The sequence below is a fragment of the Aphelocoma coerulescens genome, chromosome 2 (genome assembly GCF_041296385.1).
Source record: "Aphelocoma coerulescens isolate FSJ_1873_10779 chromosome 2, UR_Acoe_1.0, whole genome shotgun sequence".
NCBI lineage: Eukaryota > Metazoa > Chordata > Aves > Passeriformes > Corvidae > Aphelocoma > Aphelocoma coerulescens.
The window spans coordinates 74,433,099-74,458,586 of NC_091015.1; the positions used below are offsets into that span (position 1 = coordinate 74,433,099).

A 25,488-nucleotide genomic window follows, 5' to 3' on the forward strand; every position below is an offset into this window, starting at 1 on the left:
TGTGCTTGCTCAGCTTTCTGTCCCCTTAACTTAATGCAGGGGGCTGTCTTTGCCCCTGAGCCTGGTGGGACTGGTGTGTGCAGGGGAAGGAGCATTTGGGCTTGCTCTCCCTAGTTCTCACCACCTTCCATGGCTTAAGCCATGTTCCCACCACAGCTATTTCAGTTCCATTCATACCTGCAGTTCCTGTTAGCATTTTCCACAGGGACAAGTGGCAGGAAGGTGGGCCATCCCCTTTGCTTTCTTGCAGACCACATTTGTGCCTTTGCACCGATGTTGTTCCCAATCTTTGCCTTGTTTTATTGAAGAAAAAGTTATTCCCTTTATAGCAGCTAAGAAATGTTCTTCAAAATTGTCCAGCACTCACATCTTCAGGCTAATTTGGCTTCTAAACTGACTTGAATTCCCTTTCTTGTCTGTCCTTTATAAGGAAAGTCTGAAATTTATACTATACATATTTCATTTATATTTAAAACTGCCTTAGTTTCAAATATAGTTTCAGTGAGAAGGAAATTGAAATAAAATTTTATACTATAGAAATATTTTTGCATTGTGGAAATATTTTGCTGATCCTTCTGCACTCTTGTGACAAAAATGACTAAGCCAGGATAACATAAGATCACCCATCTGGCAGCAACCACTGCCTCTGAGACAGAAGAGGAGGAATCGTCTTAGGTGAGAGCAATGAAAGAACAATAATTTACTCTGCCACAGTGGAAATGGTCAGTCTGGATGGTGCCACAGCTGACCATGGGGCCAGGAGATAGCCCCTGTCACAGTGGGTGGCAGATCTTGTCATGGGTAAATCTGGGAAAGAACAAGAACCTGAACCTGCAGCCACCCCATCTTCTCCAAGGCCACCAGAGCAACTTTGTGCAGCTCTCCTGTGGACAGAAAGCCAAGGTATCACCTTCCCTCTGGATCCCATGATACTGGGGCAGCTACACACTGCCAAAGGTGGCATCACAATGCTGACCACATCACTTTATCAGTCTTGCTTCCTCAGAGAGGCAGCAAGATATTGGGCTTTAAAGCACGTAAGGGTGCAGCCTCAGCCCTGTGTCTCCTGATGTCGTTGGGAGTTTTGCCGATGGCTTTAACAACCAGGCAGTCGGGGGGGGGGAAAGGGGGGGGGGTCACTGTGTGGTGCTTAAGCAGCCCCTCTGGAATCACAGGGCTAGACTGCAATTAGTGCTGATTTATTCTGGGTGACTACAGTTCAACACAGACCAGTACTGGTCTGGCTGCCACAATTCATCCTTGAGATTTGCCAGTAAAGGCAGCAATTCTTTTGATCTTCCTAACAGAGAAAACTGCAGAGCATACAATCAGCCTCTCTTTCTTCCCCACTGCCATTTGGATATGACTGCAAGTAGTCTGAAGGGAAGTTCGGCTTGGAGCAGACTGCTCCTCCAGTCCTGCTGCCCACAAAAAGTCAGAGGATTTAAATGCTCCCAACTGTACCCCTGAACATGTCAGACGTGGGAAAAAGATCTTGAAATAAGAGCGAGGGTATTGCCTGGGGCAGAAAGGATGGGGTGATAGAGGAACTCGTGGTATCATTTGACTGTAAAGCAACTTGTTCTACGTAGATAGCACAGCTCGGTCTAGCAGGAATCAAGGCATGACTGAAATTATTGTCTATGACCAAGCACACAGCAGGGTGAGCAGAGAGCCCAAATCTGTCCTTCCAGCTCCTTTCACTTGGAACTGCTTGTTTGCTGCTCCTCCGGTGCAAATCAGAGGGGGCCACGGCTGGGCTGCACTGCACCAGCTCTGGACAAACACAGTAGCAAGTGCTAAGCAGGATACAAAGAACACCGTCTGCAGGAAAGGAGGGCTATCCAGGACATGTATCCTGTACAAAGGATCCACTGAGATGGTGGTCATTTATTCAGGCTGTCCATTGTCCTTGTCCTTTGAGGTGTTTTCTGTGTGCCCCTAGGCACTCATTCAAGCTGCAGACAAGATGTGATCACATGACAATAGTCACTGTAATGACAACTCTTCTAGGCTGAGACTGAGGGATCGAAAGCCCCTTCTGAAGAGGGACAGGTGGAAAAAGAAGCCACCATCCCAAGCAGGGGGTTAGGCCGCGAGGCTTGAACAGAAGCACAGCCACAGGAGTGGGGTGTGAGCTCCTGCAGCAAACTCACAGCAAATCATTCCTGTCCTCCCGCCCCCCAATATGGTCGTGATTATTGAAAAGCAGGGGAATACCAGCCGTGACATCTGTACAAACACACCACAGGAAACCAAACTGCAAAGACATCAGCAATCAAGACCAGACTCTTGGTTTGTTTGTTCAGATATCAATACCCACTAAAGACAGCCCCGACCACGGCTGTAATTGGCACAGCAGCGATGGCTCCCAGGGCAGTGGGGAAGGTGAATAGGCCAAGGTGGGCAAAGAGCAAACCTGATCCCTCTGGGATCCCCTACTGTTTCAAGAACAACTTGTGAACTGTTGTGGAGCAGGGCATAACTAAATTAGTCTGGGGAAGAGATGTGTCACACAAACATGTCCTGGTCAGTGTCATTCACTGGCATTTTCACTTGACATTCATCCTGAAGTTCAAGCCAGGAAGCTGCCAGAGGAACCATTCAGCTACAAGCTCTTCTCTCTCCTCCTAGAAACATCAAATAACCAAAACATCACTCACAACCAGAACTGTGCCAGCTGTTCCTCATGAGTCGTGCAAAATACAAGGCACACTTTTCCCACCAACAATGATAAAAGGTTGGATTGTTTGTTTGTCCGTTTGCCTCAATGTTTAAACATTTGTCCTATAGGGGATTTCTTCTTTGGAGGTTAAAATAATGAAAGAGACCAGAATCTTTTTAACAGTTCACCTAACACGGATAAAATGCTCTGTTCTTGAATCTTGGTTGCCAGTTTAACATCATACTTACTATAAGACACCCATTTATAATGCAAACATTAGCATTTAGCACACATTTGCTCAGAAGAAACAAGCCCATGCAGACTGCAAATATCTCAACTTCAAAAAATCCAGGAGAGTCTCTTTTAAAAACCTCCAGGAGGAGACTTCTTTAATGCTCTGAGTGCCTTGAAGTCATACACAAATTACCAAGCACATAGTATGAGTAAACTGAATAGCTTAAGAGGTGCATGTGGTCTCATTCACATGGAGGGCAGGGGGGGAAGAACCCTGGCTTTCTGCATTAGAAGACAATGCAAAAAACCCCAAACCTTAACAACAAGGCTGCAGCACACTTTCCTTCAGGGGTCTTCCACTATCCCAGACATCCTAAAAATAAGGGGAAAATTCTACTTTTTCTTCTTTCATCCACACAGAAGAAAATCGTCTGTTCTGCATACTGTATGTCTATAAAATGCATCAAGCATTGGCACATACAGGCATGAAATATGTGATAAGATTAATAATAACAATACGTATTTGTTGCTAGAAATGCATTCTTTTGCATCAAGACCTCAAGTAAGTTAAGCACTTCAGCAAATATTTAAGAACATCCTGAAAACAATGGGACTTGGGTGCTTTGCCTCACTGGGCCCCCAAGACATAAATATGAGCTTTTATTTTATCAGCTCCCAAAATCAAGAAAATAGTGAGCAAATGTAGAATTCACCAGATATCACCAGATTCCACTACACCAGAAACAGGGACACTCATTGAAACCAGCAAGAGTTTAAAACAGAGAAGAAAAACTCAGTTTTTTACACAGCAGGTAATGAATTTCTGGAATATATCCCCGCCTTGTCTTCTTTCCTGCCTCTCATGGGATAGAAGCAATGCTGCTTATCTGTTAATCTTTCCCAAATCTTAGCTATCATCATTCTCCAAAGTAGGGAAACTTGCACAGCCAAGGAAGGAAATCTACCTTCTGCAGAGAGAAATGTGGAAAGCTGAGTCACTTCAAGAACTAAAAAAATAGTGAAAAATAGATACAATAATATTTGTCTCCTGTTTCGGATGCAGGGGAAGGAACCTAAAAATAATAACAACAACAAACCCTAAAACCAGTTTGCTCTAGTTATGATAATCCAGGCATAACATTTATATGAGAACATAAAATACAGCACACAGCTGTAAGTAAAACAATATGTGTGTTCCTGAATAATGGGAAAATAGCTTGCCAATAAGGATGTATTTTGAGCAAATGAAAGATGACCTGGAATTGACTCTGGAGTAACAACTTGATTACTTATAAAAATAGGAGGTAAGGGAAGAGAAAAAAGTAGAGGAAGCAGTGGTTGGGAAGAGCTTATGTTATGTGGTATTTGATGTATTTACTTTGAAAAGTTTCCTTTTGATGAATAATAAAAACAATGCTGTAACAGCCATCTTCATGCCAAAAAATAAGATCGGCTAGGGATTTTACAGCTAATGTGGCTCTACTCACCCAGATTCTTCATGTCAGAAGGCCACGTTTAAGCTCAGATGGTGAAACTGAAGCAAAAGAGATTGAATAAAGAATGACTCTGGAGGTGAAGGGAGAGAAGAGCATGTGGCACAGCTCCTTGAGAAAAATCTTACTGGCTCTCCAGCCTGCAAATTGTTTCCATGCTGGTGCACAGCAACATACTAGTGTGCCTTGGAAGAAACCCAACACACTTCCCAGCTAACGCATTTCTTTCTTTCAATATCCAAGGTGAGCTCAGTGTTCATAAAAGCAGAAGACTGCCAGGCTTGTTGGCTGAACCAATCCACCACCACCCATGAGGCATTTAGCCTCCAGGCTCTAGGTCCTGGCAGAGCTGCCAGGTATGTGGAAGGGGAAGAGGAGGGACAATGCAACCCCATGCCAGGTTATTGCTGGGGAAGCTTGTTCTGTAAACTTGCAAAGTATGTGGGAGGAGTGTTGTGATGCCCTGGAAAAAGCCATTGGTGAATGGTAGCACATTCCTCTGTATCTACCCAAGTGATTAATGGCAAGACTCCCCCGCCTTGTCTGAGCTCCCCAGCCCTCATCCCTAAGAGATTTCAGGGCTAAGGAGGTCTCTGTGACTCCCTGGATTCTTGTCTTTCTGCTGGTGCCAAAGGCAGTGGTAATTTCTGGAACAGAACTGGTATAAAGCAAGAGAAAGAAGTAGAATCAATGCATTTTACACTAGTTTTGAGCTTCTTTAGAGTTAAAAAAAACTTTTGTGGGCTTCTTTCAACCTGTACTTGCGCCCTGTGATTTCACCCCTGTGAAATAAACACCACTCTTCTCCTTGTCCTTCTTCTCCTTTCCAATATGTGTGACCTTTTCCCTTTGCTGGTTCTCTCCACTTCTGGGTCTTTGCCTGTCTCTCTCTCCATCCTTCTGGGACATTTCCTAAATTTTAAATATCAGCCTAAAAGTCTTCCTCTTTAGTTGCTGAAGAACACAGTATTGAGGTCAATTGCAATGTATTTCTGCCTAGCTCAAAAGCTGAGGGACTTCCTTGAGAACTACTGCAGACAATTGCTTTCACAGCAATGAAGGAGAAAACTTCAGGCCTTGTCCTGATTTCCAGCTAATCCAACCTTACATGAAAGCTCCCTGTGACGCACAAATAAATATTTACTATACGAATTTAAGCAACATTTCCTGCTTTGCAAAAACAAAGTTAGTATTTGAGCTGGGCTTTCTGTCAAGTAGGTTTCTGATATACAGTGCTTATAATGGCATCCTGACAGGTTTCTTCTTCACTTTCTCAGCAGGACTTGTTCACAGGAAACAGAAGGACCAAGATTTATATATTTAAAGCAGCATTTTGTTGCTTTACATGAGTAATTCAACAAAGGTCAAGCAATGAGAACCAAAGAATGGAGGAGAAAATATAGAGCCGACACAAAGAAGTGAACCCGATTAATTTTTCCCTTGGAAATACTAGAGAGAGGATTGCTTTCTTTGGAGAACATGAGTTTGTTAACAGAGATGTTGCTATCATTACTGGGATGACTAAAATGTGGAGTGCAACTACTTCATCTTTTATACAGCTCTGCGTCCACAGAGGAGAAAGCTTTTAGAAAGCAATAAGCCAGCAGAAAGTCATAGTTATTAATCTGAGGTATTTTATCTCTTTTCTCTGTCTACATCTATTAGCCCTGCATGTGAGTCTTCAAAAAAAAGCCCTTCTTATGTCCTCTTCTTACACACCCCTCCTTTGTTCTTTTATTGGTTTAAGCTGTAACTTACCAGGTCAAGAAAATCATTCCCATTTTTACTACAAGTCTCTATAAATAATAAGTCATACATATGTTAGGAGTAAGAGCAAGAAGTAATTATTTGCCAAGGTCTGTCTTTCCTAGCAAAGAAAAAGCAGTCATCAATTGTGTAGGTTTTTTTAAATAAAGTGGGTATCATCATGTGCACTGAGGAGAGAAAGGCCTCATCATAAAGAAAACAAATGGGAAGGAATCTGTTGGCACCTTGGCTTCAGAAAAGCCATATTTCAGGGGTTTTTTCACCAGTAATTGCTGTGGTGTGGGGAAAGGGCTCCAAGTTCCATTCATTTGCAAATCACCAAAGATCCCTTATCATTCCCCTTGACTTAGGCTTCTTTGTTGTTTTATAGGAGGATTTGGGATTTCCTTATAATTCATTCCAAAGGTCTACCTGCACTCCCCTTGAAAGAGGGTAGTTGATGAAAAAAATTCCAAAAGAGAAATACAACTCACATTAAAACACGGATTTTCTTTCCAGTCCCTGCATACACAGGAAAGAGCTGGGAACCCAGCAGCATTCACACAACAACGGCCCCGAGGGGCAGCACGCATCGGTCTCCTCAGTGGAGCCCGCTCTCTTTGCTGGTATCTTCTTCCCTTTTTCCCCCCAACAAGGTTGAAAAGGAACCACCCAGTTTCATGTACTACTCCAATCTTCAGGATCTCAAGGAGCACTCTTCCTTTCCTGAGTCAGAACCTATTTAAGCCATCTACTCTAATGTGGTTTGCCATTTAGGCTGTGAGCCTTTCTCTTTGTTCTGCCCATTGGCCACCCGGGGCGGGGGGAGATGAGGACCAATGGGAACTGCAAGGTTATGTCAAAGTAGATCTTTCTCTTTGCAAATGCAAGTTTCTTTGGTCTCCTATCAGCTGCCATTTCCTATGCTTCCATGGAATACTCAGGTCAGAGAGTTTCCATACAGAAACACCCAGCATGTCTCTCCAGCATTGCACCGTTGCCTTTTTATTTTTGATTTCTTTTTTTTTTTGTTAAATTTTACATCATTTTACAACGCATACATTGCTGCTACACTGTGGCAAACTTTCAACTAGTAAGGACGAAGCTTTTACAACTGCATTTCTGAAAAGGCTCCAATTTATTTCTCATAAAGATCCTTGGGATAAAAAGCAGATTAACATTCAGAAGTAAGTTAAATGAAAAATTGAGGCTGCTCAGAGGGAGATATTAAAAGCTGATTGGCACAAAAGGGTACTTTCTGGCAAACTTCTTGAAACACTAAAAGAAAAGGGTCAAGAGTCATCTGCTTAAGTAATGATCTCCAAGGCAAAAATATTGGCTGGCCCATCCCATAACTACAATGGACTATTATATGTATTTTCTATAGGCTGAATGCATCAATTATACTCATCATGTGGCTTCTTGAACATGCTTAACTTGCTATTTCCTTTTATTCAATGTGATAGCACATAATTTAATACAAAGGCATACGTGAGAGCATTTTATACCTTCTCTCCTCTGTTTTAAATTTTGAGAATCAGCGGTTTCACTATGAATAATTTAGAGTGAAAAACTTTCAGAACTGAGGGGGGTGGTAGGGCATGTCTGTGTCTGTGGGCAAAGTTCTGTCCACTAACCACACTTAGGCAGGATGGGAAACAGCTTTGCAAATCAATAGAGCATCATAATTCGCCTCCTAACAGGAAATGAGGACTCTGCAATAATGCAGTTTTAATTTTAATGCAATTTAAATGAAAAAAACACCCAGTACCAGATGCTCATCAGAAAACCATTAAATGTTATTACTATATGCTATTTCCCTTAGGAACTCTCATGGTTAAAAATCAGCAATAAGAAGCAGCCTGTACCCTTTTACAGTGAATCTCTCCAGCTGCAGTTCAGTTGAGAGGTCTGACAGGTCACAAGGTTCATCACAAGTTTGATTATTTCTCAAAAGGTAAGATGAGATGAGGATAATGGCTATGTTTTCACAGACCTTCTCACCATAAAGCCACTCATGCTCTCCTTCCCTCAGCCTGATGAAAAGTGGCTCAAACACAGCCTTGTGTCCTCTCTGCTTATTTCACGGTCCTTTCCTAGGTACATGTGCTGTTTCATTTCTTACCAAGTACTGAGCACTGGCCCATCCACATACAGGTGGCTTCCTGCAGGAAACCAACAGTATGCCTCAGAGGATGGATGGATGGTGTCTTGGTTTGACAGCAGTTTAGGGGGAAATGCTCTGGAAGGAATATCACCTCCACAGAAGGCAGGTTTCAGCACTCCCTCCCCCACCGATACAAAAGGAATTTCTTGGATGAAAGTGAAAAAAACTATTTATTTAACAAGCAGAGTGACCACATGGCACATGGAAAAAATGAATAACTGTTAAAATATAAAAACTCCTCAATGCAGAGAAAGCTGGTGGATTCAGAGTTCTTTTCTGTAGCTGGCTTGGCCCCTCCCAAGGTCCAAGGCCAGGATGTGGTGTCCCCACAGCCTCCCTGCCGGTCCACAGGATCCAATGATCTGGTTCTCAGATCACAGCTAGGCTGGACAGTTCCAGAAGAACAAGAAGAAGTTACCAGAGGATTTTGGTATGCCGGTATGGGAAAATTTCTTGCCTCAGCTAAGAGGCTGGCTAAAAGCAGGAAGGCTCTCCCTCAGCCCTGCAGCAGGGAGAACATGGGGTGTGAGTCCTTGAATACAAACTACCCTGAAGAATTCACTTGGCTTCTCTTCCCCCTCTTCTGGACCCAACTTAAAGCTGCAGGACCCATTTCTGGGCATAAAGCAGATGATAGGGGAATACAGTATTATCATGAAATCACCCCAAGACAGATGGATGGATGGATAAATGGATGGATAAATGGATGGATCTCCAAGCAGGGCTCCTGCACCAGTAACTCTGCTTGGTTGACACCACTCTCCTCCTTCCCCATCAGATTACAGCAGGAGCATTCCCTTCCACACACCACTCTGCTCTCCTGGCATGGAGTCAGTGCTGGAAAACTGGTTGTGTCAATGCTCCAAGATTTAATACAGCAATATACTCCTAGACTTTCATTCACTGGCAGTTCAATAGTTTTCTGGGAGAAGGAACCAAGGAGATCATTTTGTCTGCAAAGCTGTTGCAAACTAAAATCGTGGGAAAACTCGTTGCTGGTTTCTTGGAGAATTAAGTCAATGGTTTACCAAAAGCTAGGAACTTGAGAAATACTAAAGCTTGTGTGGAGTTCAGAACATAGTGATCCCAAAAAAGCCTTATACTGACATTAAATTATCAGTGTATTTTTCAGCTCCGAATACTCAAAAAAAGGCAATATGGATGACAAACACCTCAATTCTGAGTTTGGAGAGATCCTTAATTCACAAATACAGATCTTCTCAAGCTTCTATAAGGTTTGGGGGACTAAGACAGCAATCATGAAAAAAAAACCCGACAAAACCCCCCTCACAATTTCTTTTCCTCGGCCTTCAAATAAACATCAAACTTATGGACCCAACAGGCAGCAGTAACTTTCCTCCTATAATCCCTGAGAAATGGAAGGGTAGTGTACTGCAGGAAAAGGGAATGCTGAAACCTCTCAATACTCAGAAAAAAAAAATGGGAGCCAGGATTCTTAGCATGAAAGAACAGATACAAAGACTCTCTTCTTAGGAACTGGCAGCAACACAGTACACCCAGGTAACAAACTGGACAGACAGAATTGGTTTGCAGTGCTGAAGAAGCATCTGACACTGCTTTCTGTGAGGAGGCTGATGTTCAAATAGTACCAGCTTCTTTTTCACAGCAAACATCTTTAAGTAGTCAGGTAAGTAACCCCAATGCTGCAGTGAGAATGCTGAGAATCTTCTAGGAAATTAGGCCAAACAGCTACAGCACCTCTGCACTAAGGAGTAATTGAGCACTTTGATATGATAATTGATTATAGTGCATTGATTAAAGATGACAAGAGAGCATACACTCTCCAGATGACTTTCAAATTACAAAGCCACAAACTTCAAAGCTTATTTGGACTCACACAACAAAATAGATTTTGTTATTTACAATGTAAAAAAAAGGTACCCTCTTAAATGAGGCAAGAATTTTAAAACAGTAAATGGTGAAATGGCACAACCTGAAATAAGGAAGTAATCAATGCTATCAAATGGCTTCAATCTGTCCTGAGGACTCTAATCATATCCAGATGATAGCATGGGTCTGATTGGGTGTCTCTGGCAGCAATTCTTATCAAGGTCTGATTATAACAACGACAATAGGAAAAAGAAAAATTGGTTGTTAGAGGGTGGTTAAGAAGGCCTGAAGAAAGGTGCAAACAGTTGCTTAGCGTGGTGTAAATCTATCTGGTCTGGTGGATGCAAGTAAAGACAGCAACTACTGTTGGTCATTTCCAGCCATGCTGAGATGCTTTTCATAAATTCAGCTAAACACACACTGGAGAATAATTTTACTTCATGGTAAAAGCAAACCAATTTGCAACCACTTGCAATTTCTACAAACTAGCAAATCATCAGCAAAGCATCTTGACTTGCTTCCTGGGTTTAAAAGCTTTTTCAAGCTCTCCTTAATTGCGCATTATTTTAATTGCCATGATTCTACGTCTAGAGCTGTAAGGGAACCGTGCAGTTGTTGCTATTGATTTATATTATTATTCCAGACAGGAGTCAGGACCATGTTTTCCTTGCCATAAAAAACTTTACAAAGATATGACCCTGCACAGAGAGATTTATCTAAATCTGCATGACCAGAGGCAACAGGTGGCTACAACAGAGCAACGACAGCAGAAAAATGTGCTCAAAGGAAAGCAGCGGGCTCAATACAAAGTTAAGGCTTCACTCCTATCACTGATGCAGCACTACACTTCTGGGCTGAAACCTGATACCAGTGCATGCAGCTCACATCATCCAAAATTTGGAGATCACCCATCATTTTCTGAAGTTTCTTGAAGGTTAATCAAATTTCCCTAGGCAGACCCTGCTTTTCTCACTTGTTTCACATTGTGTCTGAATAAGCAAACCCTGCAACACAGCTTTGATGCAACCAGGTGAAAGCAGGTGTCTAGAGCAAAGCTGGGATTCACCTGTATTGGAAAATCAAAACAAAGCTCAAGATACACAAAGTCATTCAATGCAAGTACAACTGAGAACCTGGAGTTACGCCATTGCCAAAACTGAACTTTTAATTTTTAATGAAAAGTTACTTTCAGGATGAGCACAGAGGAGACCAGTCACAAACCACGGAACACTTGCTGCTTAGCAAAGGTGCAAAACAACCACTTAAGAATTGTGGGTGCAGGTGACTGGATCCAACTCACCAGGCTGTCCTTTGGGAATGCAACCACTGCTCTTTCCTTGGGGGAGAAAGTACAGATATTTTGCAACATGTTTATGCTAACTGTGTGAGCTTCAATTTCTTCATTACGCAGTGTGCTGCTTCTAAGCTAGGTTATAGGTTAAAGATTTGATTAGGGACAAGAGGTGAGACAAGAAGATTTTAAAAAGTGTTTAGGAAAGGGAAGGAAAGTCCCACTCATCCCACTGATAACAAACATTATCTTGTCTAATGGGAGTGTACTACTGCTGGTTTATCATGTCCCCAGCTGGTTACATCTTTATTTCAGAGGTTTGGCCTGTGGAGTGCCATTCCTCAGACAAGGACAGAGCAACCTTCACAATGTCCAATGAGTTTGGCAGTGAGGGGAAGCTTGTTCAAGAGTAAAGGAAAAGCTGAAGCTCCTAATCACAAAAGATAATACAATTTTTAAATGCTTCCCACCACATGTGTGAGAAAAACACCAGAACTTTATTTAAATTCACATTTCTGGCTTGATGGCTACAATGGCTGGAACTTACTTTATAAAATTACGTTGTGTAAATGTCATTGAAGAGAAAGACACAGAGTCAGTGGTCACTGCATCGGTATGGGGGCAGTCCCAGCAGCTGAAATAGCAGGCAATGGAACAGCCAAGGGATACAGAAGCTAACCACATCAGGTGGTATCTCCACTATCTCAGCTATCCACTGGTGGGCAGCAATATGAGTGAATCCATAGTGGAACAACTCTTCCTCCTCAACTACAGAAGGAACATCTCTTGCAATGAGAACCTATTTCTAATTAATCCTTTCTCCCTTCATTCTTGCTTCAGTCATACCTTGTGCAACTCAGACTGAAATATTAAGTCAGGAAAGATCTGCACATCAACAAAATACCTGTGAGGCAGGATGGGCCAGTCTGCCCATCAGTCACTGCCATTCCCCAGTCTCAGGGAAACCATTGGTCTCTTCCCTGACACGAGTACAAGGATTTACATGTCATGATTATTGGCAGTTTTCAGGCATATTGTAGCAATTAATGCATGAATCATGGAAAAGTTCCTACTTCACTCACCAAGGCCATAAAAGACATATTGTAAGGAGGGAATTTGTCCCAGGTGCCTTGGGACAGATTTCTAATCCAGGTTAGTTACACCTGAATTCCTCCTGTGGCATCACCCAGGCTCATACCCCTCTCTGCCTCCTCATATAAACTGACTGCCAGAGTCCCACTGAAGATGATGCTGCTGTGCATCCTCCTCCCTAGGAATCTAATCAGGACTGCAAAGAATCTGCTTGCCTCTCCCACTCCTGCTTTTACAACCTCATCCTGCTGTGGGAGGACCTATGAAGGAATAAATGAATGACCTGCCCACCCCACCCCCGGGGCCCGGCGAGCCAGTTCTGTTGCTGGGAGGAGAGGCAGAACTGCCTCCTCCTGTCCCATGCCTCCCTGTGCTGAAAACCCATTATGGTTATGAGGCTGTAAGTCTGTACTGCTTTGCAGGCTGAAGGGGAATTAACGCAGCTGAATTTGGAAGGACAAAGAAAACAAGTGTTGTACTATGATCGATGGTCATTGATCTGATGCTAATTAGTAAAACAAAAAAAATTTTTTTTAATATTGGAATTATAATCACTTGATTATTCATTCTAGCTGGTTTCTTGATGTATTTGACTCCAACTACTAGCAAATATTTCTTACTAAGCACAATGAAAGGTAATCAACTGAACGAAATTGCTACCTCCTTCTACCTTTGTTCAGCTTAGCAATGCACTTTGCATGAGGAGATGCTTTGCATGAGGAGCTTTGCATGAGCTTTGGGATTTAGATCCCTAATGTCATCTCGTCTAATGTAAACATATAAAACCCTCTAATCTTTTCTTTAATAAAGCTTCTTACAGACGTCTCAGAACTCATTGTGTCTTGTGAAAGTGAGTCAGTTTCCTGTGTGAAACAAAATTTTAACAGGTCACAGTCCCCTGTTTTTTTCTGGAAGTTTCTGATGTTGGTTTCTGTATGAATGAGTCCTTAAAATGTCTTCTTAACCTGGCCTCTGGTGTCCTTTCTCAGGGCTCTTTCTTATCCATTTCCTTTGTACCAGCCCCAACCTTTACAATTCTTCACTGAAATGGACAGTGCTTGGAAATCATATATCTCAGGACAACATGCCCAGTGATACTCACAACCCTTTCAGGAGGGCAGTGATTATTGTTGCATGTAGTCACTGTCTCAGACAGGTATCAGAACTTGAATGATCTTGGTGTTCCCTTTCTGTCTAAGAGAGCTGGGGAAGAAAAAAACGTTTCTCTTCCCCAGCTCTCTTAGCCCCCCACTGCCCCACTCAAAGCCTCAGAACTTCAAGATGAAAGAATGAGATAGGAAAAGGGGTGAAACCAGCGACAAGGGTCCTCCAATAATTGGACCTGCCTCCATTTTCCACACCCAACTCAGGTAAAAGAGGCTTTGCAAGTTTTGCACCATGTGTCTGCTCCAACTGTCAAGGGTCTGTGGAAGGTTTTGAGCCCCTGCAGGAACAGAAGGTCTTATGTTGGGCATCAACTGATTAGGTAGATTTCATAAATTTCACTGAATATTCTTAGTAGGAAGGGACCCAGAAGGATCACTGAGTCCAACTCCTGAATGAATGCTCCATAGAGAGATGACAGTGGTTACAGCACCGCAGCTGTAAGAACCATCTGAAGCAGACAAGGAAAATAGACTAAATTTCTCACAGGGTATAGAGTGGTTGGAAGGGGAAGTTCTGCAAAGCTGTAAACTCTGGAAAAAAAGTGAAAGACAAAAGTGAAAACAAACCTCAAAAATCTTTCCTTTGAGCCGGAGTTGAACCAGCGACCTAAGGATTAATTTTCAGAGACAGCCTACAGTCCTCCACTCTATCAGCTGAGCTATCAAAGGAAGGTAAAGGAGTGCCAAGAATGAGTCAAGACTGATCAACAATAGCCTTAGGCTCTAATGGGCCTCCATATGTATTGCTTTTCACAACAGCAAAACAGTATCCAAAAAAAGGCACAAAGCTAACTCTCCTGTGAAATTGGATTTTGGTTACAAAACTGCCAGTTTTCTTTGCCAAATAGTTCACAGCTCTTGTAAGACTGTTGGTGGTGGTAGCGTTAAGGTTGGAGTTCTTCTCATGACCCATATGAAATCTGTCTACGGCTTGACAAAGAAATTTGCCCACTCTTCGGTGACCTTGCCACATTTCCTAAGTTGAACTAGGAACAGAGGGAGACCTCCCCCACACAATTCTCCACAACAGCTCTCCAGCCAAATCCAATAACAAAATAGCAAACAAAACAGTTAACACCTCCCTGGCAGCTTCCATAGTGTATTAATGTAGAGGAACAGAAGAGAAGGACAGAAAGGAATAAGCACTGTGGTTTCAATTCAAATCTCTCCAACTCCCTCAGTGCAAGTAAGACCCCTTGAGCACAGATGAGGTTGCAATGTCTGGCATTGCAACCAGTGGCCTCCCCAGCCTCTGGGCCTGGAAGGCTGAACCCTTTGTGAATCATCTGAGCACTGCAGCTCACAGCTGTGGCAATTGAAAGCAAACTACACTCTTTTTGAATTATAGTGATTCACCAGCATTTGTGTGTCTGAGCAACAGGGTGGGGCAAAAAGCTGTGAGCAGACACCCTGTTTGCTGAAACCACACCATCCTACTTGTGATGGGAGTGTGTGCAGCAGTGTTACCTCAGTGCCCTACAGCATATCCATCCTTAACCATGCTTACCTCCACCTCCTCGTTGTGACTCAACCCCAAACATGGGGCTGTTGCAGAAAGCATGTAGCCAGCAGGTTGGGGGAAGTGATTATTCCAACATATTCAGTGCTTATGAGCTTGAATTGAGAATGCTGTGGCCCACATTGGCTCCTTGGTACAAGGCAGGCATGGACATCATGGAGTGAGTCCAGTGGAGGGGCACCAAGGTGGTGAGGGAGTTGGAGCACAGGGTGGAGGAGGGAAGGCAGAGAGGGCTGGGCTTGTTCAGCCTGAGGAAGAGATGGATGAAGGGGGATCATCCTGCAGTCTGCAGCTCCCAAATGGGAGCGTATGGGGAAGGCAGGGCCAGGCTCTGCTCAGCACAGTGAAAGGTGACAGGCACAAGCTACCACCAGAGAAATCTTGTTGAAATATAAGGGGAGAGAAATACCACAAAAGTAAAAATTTTCACCATTGTAAAGTTTCTCTGGAGGGTAGAATTTCCAAGCTTGACTGACACAGACCTGATTAATGTCACCTAACTTTAAAGTCTACCCTGTCTGGAGAAAGAGGTTGTACAGGTTGTACCAGCTGCTCTTCAGAGGTCTTTAGCAAACGAACACAACAGTGACCTCCATGTCAGGAGGGTGACTCCACAGAGCAGATGGACTCACAGCAAAACTATCACCACATACATCTCTGTTTGGAAAATACAGCTCTTTGTCTTAACAGCCAACCTCACACGCACATTTTATTTATTTTCATACTAACAGACATCTTAATGCTCCTCCACTGCTAAACCAGCACGTATCTCAGAACAAACTCAGTAAGATGTCTCACTAGTTTTGTTCATGGGAATATAGGAAGGTCTGGAAATACTTGACTTATCTACAAGGTACTGTTGCAGTTTCTCAGAGGCCTAATCCTGGGACCTGTGGTGCATCATGACAGACACCCACCAGCAGCACATCAGCTGATGCTGTAAAGAAAAGCATATGGTGGAGAGCAAGAGAACTGCTGTATGCCTGAAGGGGCAATATCTGCACTCTCTGGGGTCAAATGGCCTAGGTGGAAAGAGGACCCATATGCAAGAATGTGGGGTTAATCTTGTACTGGAGAAAGAATGGCACAGCAGATAACAAGGACCCAAGCTCCTAAATCAGAGCAGATAGCATAGCCCCAGGCATCTAATCTTTTCCAGTTTGCAACCCCCACAGCATTTTCAAGGGACACTTCAGGCTCCTTTCAAGCCACTTAAGCCCATTGTCATGAGTCTGCCTTATCTGAGTTACCTTGCACAGACCCCTTAAAAATAATTCACTACTTCTCACTCACACATTCAAGGACCCCAAAACTGAAAATTAATGCTCTACTCAGTTTAAGTCTTTGGTACTGTCATCTAATCCATAGGTAACAAATACAGACTTCAGGGCTAGTATTGCCATCTCTTTGCTGTCAGAAGTTGTTACTGGTGAAGATAACCCTAAACAATTTGTACTCTCATGTAAGAAATCAGTAGTGGTTAAAGTCAAGATAAAAATTCAAATGGATCAGATAAAAAGTGGATGCTGTTACTATCTATGCATGAACAATTGGGATGCAGAAACCACAGTGTTGCCTTGACAATAAAAAGCATTGGAGATCTCTTTTTGTGCAACTTGCTAGCAGTGATATATGGATGATTTGTGAAAGATATTCTCCTAAACTACAAATGTACCCTCCAGGGCAGCTTTTCAAAGTAGATATTCCTAGGAAAAATTAATTATTATTTTCTTGATTTTTTTTTGAACTTGGTAAGCTTTGAATGCTTAACAGAATTAAAATTTGGCATGGAGTTCATGAAAGATCTCTGATTATTTCGATTCTTTTAACTGATTAAATGAAGATACCAAGCTTTGAGAGCAATGTGACTGGAGCCCTGAGCTATATAAAGGGAACAGCTCACCTGTTTCATGTGGTGTAGAATAAGATGAAAGGAAAGGATGTAGCTTGAAAGCCGGATGGAGAGCAGCCAGAGGTAAAGCTACTAATAGCTGGACTGTATAATTACACTTGGTAATACTATGTGTTTTGTTAAGTGCAGATTAGCATATGATGCTCTCCAGTGTTTTGTATACTTACAGGCTGACTTTCTAAGGTGGGCTTAAATGGTTTAAAGGTTTTTGGGTTTGGTTTTCCTTGTTGTCTTTTTTTTTTTTCCAGTAAAAAGCTTTTAAAAATCTGGTTAATTCTGAGGGACTTGCAGGAATTGTTTTCTTTTGAGGTGGAAATCCACACATGCTCTGAATACGAGCGCTAGGCTGGACTCGTAATAAATTTGTGAAATCTCCGTGTTCACTTTATTTCTGTCTGGTGTGTGTTACACGCCATTGGTTGACTGCTGTGGGTTCTGCACCACCAGCTGGCGATGATCTCAGGGTATCTCAATTTGGCAGCTTTGTTCGATACTCCTGCAAGAGAGGAGGAGGTTTTCCTAAAGACGACTACTCACAGCAAGTTGAATTTAGAGTCTGAAGCATCAGGGAAACCATCATCTCTCTCTGGTCTACCTGTTAAAATTCAAGATAGAAATCTTTTCGGGCCAGGAACTATCTTTGTACTTAAAGGCCGAATAGCAGCTGGCACAACAGACCCCCAGCCCTGTCTGATGCCCCCAGGCTCTGTTGTGATGTAAATAATATGTAGGACTCCTTGGGCCAGCTTCAGAGACAACTCTAATAAGTGTGAACGAATGCCAAGGGGCAGGAAGGTGGGAACAAAGAAAGAAAAGAATTGGGAGAGTACATGAAGGTTTCATATAAAGGAAGTTTGATTGCATCGCTGCAGTGTGGGCTGCATTTCAGGATACACGGAGTTTATAGGACATTGCTTACAGCTATCAGGTTTTTTTTGTGCTCAGAGAATCCATTTACTACTTCTGATGCTGCTCTATTATCAGTAAGAGACATCCAGAGGGAAGTATCCTTTGGGTATGCAACAGCTGTGTATGCTGAATTTTGCTACATAACAACCTTATAGGTCTGGGGTAGTTTTAATAAAAAGAAAATATTACCTTTACAGGCAAACTGTTTTAATTCCATTTTCTTCCCATGTATGGCCAGTTCCGTAAGCAATTAAAGTACAAAAATTGAAGTCCCAGGGCAGTGCCCAGATATCAGATCCAGATGGCACAACCCAGTAGGGATCATACAAGTGCCTGAGAGCTCACCCCATCAGTAGGCATGGAAAGAAGTACCCTCCATGTAGTTGTCAAGCTATTCTTCAACACGTTAAATGTTTAGCTGCGTTAAGTCAAGTTACAAAATGCAGTGCGCAGCATTCCTGTCCTCTCTCCCACACGGGGTTCCAAGTCTTGCCCTTCTCCTGGTGAAAGACAAGACTAATAATGTGTGAGCTTTTCTTTGATGATGATCAGCCCAGAAAGTTTTGATATTGGGTGGCAATTAACCATAGCTGGGACATGACATTACACAGATACAATGTACTAGCTCCTAGCTGCTGCAAAGTGTAAGCCATTGGAGAGCCTGACCCCTACGTAGGTTAACTTAGTTTCCATCCAACCACTACCACGGTGCACTGTTTGTTTGTTTGTTTAGGTTTTTCCCTCTGTGTGTCCTTATTGCTTCACAATAGCTGTTGTAAAGGCTGTGGCCTCACTAGAGGCTTCAGTGGCAGCAAAACCCTGTATCACTTGAGGGAGGGCAGTAGTGCAGAGTACAAAAGTGGCACTGTTTGGGACACCGGAGAGCCCACCACCTCCTATGACTGCTTCCCTTCAGGTGGCAGTGCTTCCACCCAGCCACCTCCCTTTCCCTGCTCACCAGGCCTCTCAAAGTATAAAAGCCCTAATGAAAATGAAACATGCATGTCATATATAACGAGGAAAGGCCCAACTGCTGGCAAAAAAAATAGTGTGAAATTACAGTATCAGTGTGAAAGGGAGAGATACAAGCCCTCATTCCCCAGGAGGGAATTTGAAAGTGCATAATTTTCTCCATTCACAAGTGGCATTTAAGGGGCAGCTTTTGGAAGCTAAGAGGAAAACCCAGAAGAAAAAGAGCACTTACAAGTGGAATGAATATTTCTGCCCTAAATATTTGGGACCCTTTTTTAAACCATACACTTGGTTTAGCATGGGGAGATGTGCATGCACAACCCTGATGAACTGGTGTGGTTCCTGATATGTTGTTTTTCTACCCACAGCTAATGCTTTATCTAGTCTTTCTGAAGACTCAACATCAAATACTTTAGGGGTTACAAAAAAACCCCCAAAAACCCTAGGATACAACTCTTTGGCTGGTTTTTCTCTTCATGGAAGAATTTAGCAGTCCTGGATAAGGAGAAGACTTGCTTGTGTCAGGTCTGGCTGTGGTAGGGGATACTTGTCTCTCACACTCATGAGAATATAATTTATTTTTAAAGAGCACTTTAGTATAGCATAACAATATTACCACACATCTTGCTTAAGCAAAGAATTTTTCCAATCTATATTCAGTGCCAGATAGAGTGACTATAAAATGAGTTACTGTACCTTAAATTTCTGACTTGGCTATAGTGACAGGAAGTTAATTAGACAAACTCTGACCATGTCTTCTTGATCCAAATCCGCATTACTTGGACATATAAGAATTACCAGCTGCGTGAGAGCTCATGTTTCTGGAGGGACTTGGACTTAAAGGATGAAATAACAGGTAAAGGAGTGGAGAATGACAGCCACTGTGGGGCCTAAACCAGTGAAGCAGCAGCATTTAAGCTCTTTTCCAGCTAGACTTTAACACCTCACAGTGCAGCCAGAATATGTTAGACGCATGTCTGAGGCATGAATGCTGGCTCAGACCATGTGTAAAACTAAGCTCTAAACACAGTTTGACTTTTCCAGGTTATTCTTAATTTCAGAGAACAGCGAATTGAAGCCAATTGCACACATTGATCCTGATGGAGCAGACCATACATTACACAGCCCATGAGGTTACTGACCTCCTTGACTCTGGCAAACTGCTGGGCTCTGATAGACCTGGACCTACCAGGATTCAGCAGGCCAGACAACAGCAGTATCAAACCTGGGCTTCACCTCAGCCATCAGAAGCAAAACCTTTGGGCAGGCATATATGTTTTCTGATGCCTCTTTTGTAAACATGGGAGTTCCTGGGAAGTTATTATTGAGAACAACTGTCATCTTATTAAAAAAAAAAAATCTGTTCTGTTCCCACTTCCTTATCAGGAGCTGGGCTCCAAATATGCCCAGATATTATATGGTCCTCTTTCCTGGTATTCCCACCTTTACATAGTCAGAGCCAAACATTTCAGATATCACTGAGTATCGAACAAGGAGTAGGGTAGCGTTAATATCAAATTTAGTTTCAGGTCAAAACATCCTTTCTGAAAGGGATGAGCAAACTTCAGAAGGTAAGAACAAACACCCAAAATAATGGCTACATCCCTACAAGATGCATAATCCTTCCCTTTTCTTAGGTTAATCTTGGATACAGCACTCAGAAAGGAGCTGGGCCAAGGGATCTTATTGCTACTACTTTGTGTGTGTTACTTGTATTGCTACAGGACTCTGGGACTCCAAATGAGGATTAGGGTCCTATTGAACTAGGCACCATAAAAACAAACACCACACAGACAGTTCCCTGCACCTGAGAGCTAATCTTTGGCCATTTCTCTGCAGTATCTGGGGATAGAGTAGGGCATAAGGAAGTGTATTAGGGTATACTGCATGGACTGCAAGTAATATTATTTCTGTAACGCTTGTCCTTTCTTACCCTACTGCCTCTCTTCTGTTTGTTAACCTATCTTACCATCCCAGTTTAAATTTAATTTGTGAGCTTCTTGGGCAAAACTCTTTGTGTCTTTTCATTTGTTGTTTTCTTTTTCCTTTTCCATGATTTTGAGCCACAAAAAATAAGACACATTATTGAAAACATGAAAGAAAACTTTCTTCCCTCCCTAATAAAATAAATGGACATGATCTATTTAAATGTGCATCTCTGAAGTGTTATGATTTTGTGCCTCTACAGAGCCTAATGTAAGCCTGTGGACCAATGAGCAAGACAACCGCTATGGCAATACAAATAAAGAAGTCTGGTCTACATGTATATACACAACAAGTACTTCTCCAGATGATATGCAGACAGAGGAGATATATCTGCAAAATAATGCCTACTGGTTAAATACAAAAAAACCTGCTGCTATATGGCATTTTGATGGATAAATTGGATTTGCAGGACCCCATAAAGATAAAGCAATGGGACAGAGTCAAGGGAATACAATCTCAGCCTCTCCAGGACCTGGAACGAAATGCAGACATTCTCCCTTCTCTACAGTCATTCCTCCCAGGCCAGCCTCATGCCTGCAGCATCCTCTTCCCCTGCCTACAGCCACAGCAGCTTCAGTTGTTCCAAGGGACTATTTCTTGGGAAAGGAAGGTGCTGGCGCATAGGCAATTTCTAACCTTTCCTAGGGAAGAGAGACTGCCCAGACAGAAGAGGCTGTAAGGCAAGAGTTACAGCAGTACAGTAGGTCCAACAGCTCTGCCACCATCTGTCTATCCAGCATCTCACATAACTTATTCATGCCCTAGAAGAAGAAAAGAAAGAGGCTTTGTTGAAAATTTGTTTAAAAGGCTGTGCTGAAGAACTGTAAACAATACGGTGTGCTTGTGTGTGTTCGTTTACAGGGACAGAGTAAGGAGGAGGGTACAGAGAGTGTAATGGTGCAATTCACCCCTGCTTCCCCTCCAGGCCAAGCATATCCACCCGACTGCCATCTCTACATACAGCAACTCTCGCTGCTGGCTTGCAAACCTCAAATTTACTCTGCCCAAGCTGGCGGAGTGTGTGATTGAGTCTCCAAAGAGACAAAGGCTTCCCTCAGATTTCACTCTGCTTCTTCTCGCAAGCAAGCAGCAGAGAAGGGTGGGGTTGGGAGCTTTTGGAGGTGTATCTGCCAGCAGGCCAACACGTGCAGACCTTGTGAGCGCGGCCTGCCCTGGCCCGAGCCCCGCACGCTGGCAGAGCAGGGGGTCAGGGGAGCCCCTTCACGGTTCCACCATCAAGGCTGTGAGCTATTTGGATTAGATGAGGAATTTCAAGTGGAAGCCATCTGAACGCGTGTGTGCGCCTGTGCGAAGCTCAACTATGTTTAAAGAAAACAAATGGCTTCTTACAGTACCTCTGCAAGGTCCCGTTCTAAAAGGGGGCATAAATAACTCTCATTTTCCCTGCCACTGCAAACTTAAACGGGATCATGTGGGGTGGGGGTGGGTCCTGAAAGCAGAGAATCAGGAAAAACCCATGACAGCAACAGTATGAATAAATTGGCAAGATACGCTGTAAATAGCTCTGATGCTGAACAAAAATAAAACAAAAAAAATCATATTGCAGCCATTTTAAGACTTCTGCTTCCTTCTTCACCCCTGCCAGTAAGCAGGTTTCTTCAACATGTGACAAGAAGAATTCAGAGGGATGCTTGCCAAGTGTTTTCTGACCCAAATCCTAGAGGTATCCTCCATCTGCAGCAACAGACAGCTTGCTGTGGTCTGTCATTACCTTCTGTTTGGTTTTCAACACCAGCTACCCTAGTTAATGAAAGAAGATGCAACCACTGAAGACAACGAACAGACAAACTTTAGCAGCATTTCTGGGAAGCTTAGAGGAAGACTTCTCTAATCTTGAATAGGCCAGAATGCCGGACAGTAATGACTGAGGCATCCATATGTAAGTGCATTGCTAATAGCAAACTCAGATATTAGGAAAACAGGCTACATAAAGCCAGCTGAAGAGGATTTAAGGACAAGAAATGAAAGGCAGAGCTAACCATTCAGTTTCTGTCACAACATCACACCTACCCAACTCAGCCTCTATCTGCAGGCAATAAATGTCATACCTTGAAAGAGCCAGGCTGTCAGAAATATTTTTTCCTGCAGGACTGATACCCAGCTACACATCCATAAAGTTCTTCTATGTAAATGTTTGCATGTGGCCCTTCACATCTAAGGTTTGTAGCAATGCATGGTATTTAGCAAAATGCCATTCCCCTAAAGGGCAGCATATTTTTATTCTTATAATTTTGCATGGAAATTAAAACGAACATATCTTAACATGGGAAAAGAAAACACTTTCCCCCCCAGCTAGGTACTGCTGCTTCACTGTGCTGCTGCTGGTGGTCTGATATTTTTCTCTGCATATTCAGAAACAATTCAAATGTAACAAACGCCCATTTACCTACCACATAAACACGAGGTACTTAAAATGCTTGTCTTTGATAAGCCATTCTCCCCTTTGAGGATCCATTAGGCCCAACATGAATGAAGCCTAAAAAGCTACTTAAAGCTTTTGGAGAATTCTCTGGATTTCCAGCTTCACATTTCAGTTACTGCAATGTTTGCATTAAGATGCTTGTCTGAGTTCTGCCCTGCAGGATTCAGAAAAAGAAAAATGTTCCTTTTGTACTGAACACAACCGGTAGGTATTTAGCTATTTTGTGTGTATTATGACAGTACCATCTGGCATTCATCTGCTGGGTACCTCAGGAGAATGTCCCCTTCCTACTTGCCTGTATGATGCTGGCCAAAATGACAGAGTACACCAAAGGTTAACTTCCTGTAATGTGGTCTCTTGGCTTATCTTGAGCAAGACAGTAGTTCCTTTATATCCTTAACTTTGCATTTCACATGTTCTCCTGCCTGCCTGGAAAACAGGGTCATAAGAGATTCTTATGGGTCAGACACCTCCTAACGCGAAGCCAGGGGTAATCCTAACAAACTTAGTAACAACAGTCTATAAGGCCAGTTGGCGCTGCACATGCAGAAGGAAATGTGAAATTGAAATGGAAATTTGCCCAGTTAGGTTTGCTCTGTTCCACTGAAAAGCTTTGTACAGTGGAAGCATAAACAAACGACTGCTCTTAGAAGTCATGGTTCACCTGCTGACTCAAACACTCATGTCTGTCAACCAGCATGAGAGAGGCCAAGGGGACTATGTGTTTGAGTTTCTCTTTTAGTCTCAGCCTAATTTATCTTGTCAGTTCCAAGATCTCCATTCCTTTCTTGAAAGGACTATAAAGGAAGTTTGGCTTAGCCGTGCCCTCCAATTATTTGATTATTTTTAAGCAAACAAACAAGAACTTATGATGGACCAGTTCAGATTGCCTAGTTCAGCTCCTGAGTAATTCTTAAAGCTATTTTCATCCTAGCCCCTTCCTCAAACGGCAGTTCCTTCATCCCTTTGAGGATATATACTTTAATACTCCCAACCTGCTTCTTGCAAACAGCCTTTTCAAGAGAAACAAGCCAGTCTTGAGCAATTAAGACCTATAGATCTCCCTTCACTTCCTTCAAAGCCATTGTGGAGGTGCAGCTGAAACCCATTAAATTCAATTGAGCCCAAATGGCCCATAAGTCATATGGAAACTTCCTCTGGGCCTTTAACAAAGAGCCTTGCTTTAAATTCCAAATTACAAACAAATTCAGTGTGTTCAGCTTTCACATAAAACATAAAAATTAAAGAAAACATACAAAAGAAAAGTTGCATCAAATCACAGGGAGCATTATAAGAAGGCACAAGCAGCTACTCTCGTTCTGAAGTTACATCCTTCAGTTAGAAATATCACACTAATTCATGGCAATATTTTCTTTAGTCTGGACTGGGAGCATGCTTTATTCAGTGTGTGACAAAGCAAAACTGGTGGAATTCACGACCCTATTCTCTTCTCTGACTTTTCCTAACAATGGCTAAAAATAATATATATTCACATATATACACATAACATGATGTGTATATATGTATAATTATATTTTATCACATATAGCTACCAGACTAATCTCAGGTTCCTCTATAATAAGTAGATAATAAACGTTTATAGACTATATATACTCAACATTAAGTATCGCTTTATTGTGGATCAGGTTTTTTATCAAGTTGACAAATTTATTAATGTGGCTTTATATTAGCACTCTCAATCTGTCTAAGATTAGGGATCAATATATGTGCTCCAGGATCACAAGTCAGCTAAACACTGAAAAGATACAGGCAGATACTGAACTTGAAAATCATGCAACAAAATTGTTCCATAATACATCTTTATTCAGACCCCCCATGGGACTGGCATCCTGTAAAAGCCTTAAAAGAGCCTCTACTTGAGGGTTAATTTCACCCTAAGGGCTCTGAGAATAACTGCAGACCCAGATCTTTATGACTTTGTATCAATTAATGTTTTTTACATTCTTTTTAACAAGAACTTGATGAAAAATATCCTGCTCTACCTATTCTATTTGGCACCCAAGTTACAAGTCATTAGAAGT

At 42.5% G+C, this 25,488-nt stretch overlaps 1 long non-coding RNA gene and 1 other non-coding gene across 2 annotated transcripts; both read right to left on the bottom strand.

The window, feature by feature from the left end:
- Positions 1-14,284: 14,284 nt before the first annotated feature.
- Positions 14,285-14,374, bottom strand: TRNAY-GUA (transfer RNA tyrosine (anticodon GUA)). The gene is given in 2 exon segments: positions 14,285-14,320; positions 14,338-14,374. It is a non-coding gene; the product is annotated as a tRNA-Tyr (tRNA).
- An 8,201-nt stretch (positions 14,375-22,575) lies between these two features.
- LOC138106804 (uncharacterized) lies at positions 22,576-24,520 on the bottom strand. Its single transcript, XR_011149124.1, has 4 exons — positions 24,442-24,520; positions 23,742-23,871; positions 23,415-23,600; positions 22,576-22,764 (listed from the first exon to the last, which is right to left on the bottom strand). It is a non-coding gene; the product is annotated as an uncharacterized lncRNA (long non-coding RNA).
- Positions 24,521-25,488: the final 968 nt, after the last annotated feature.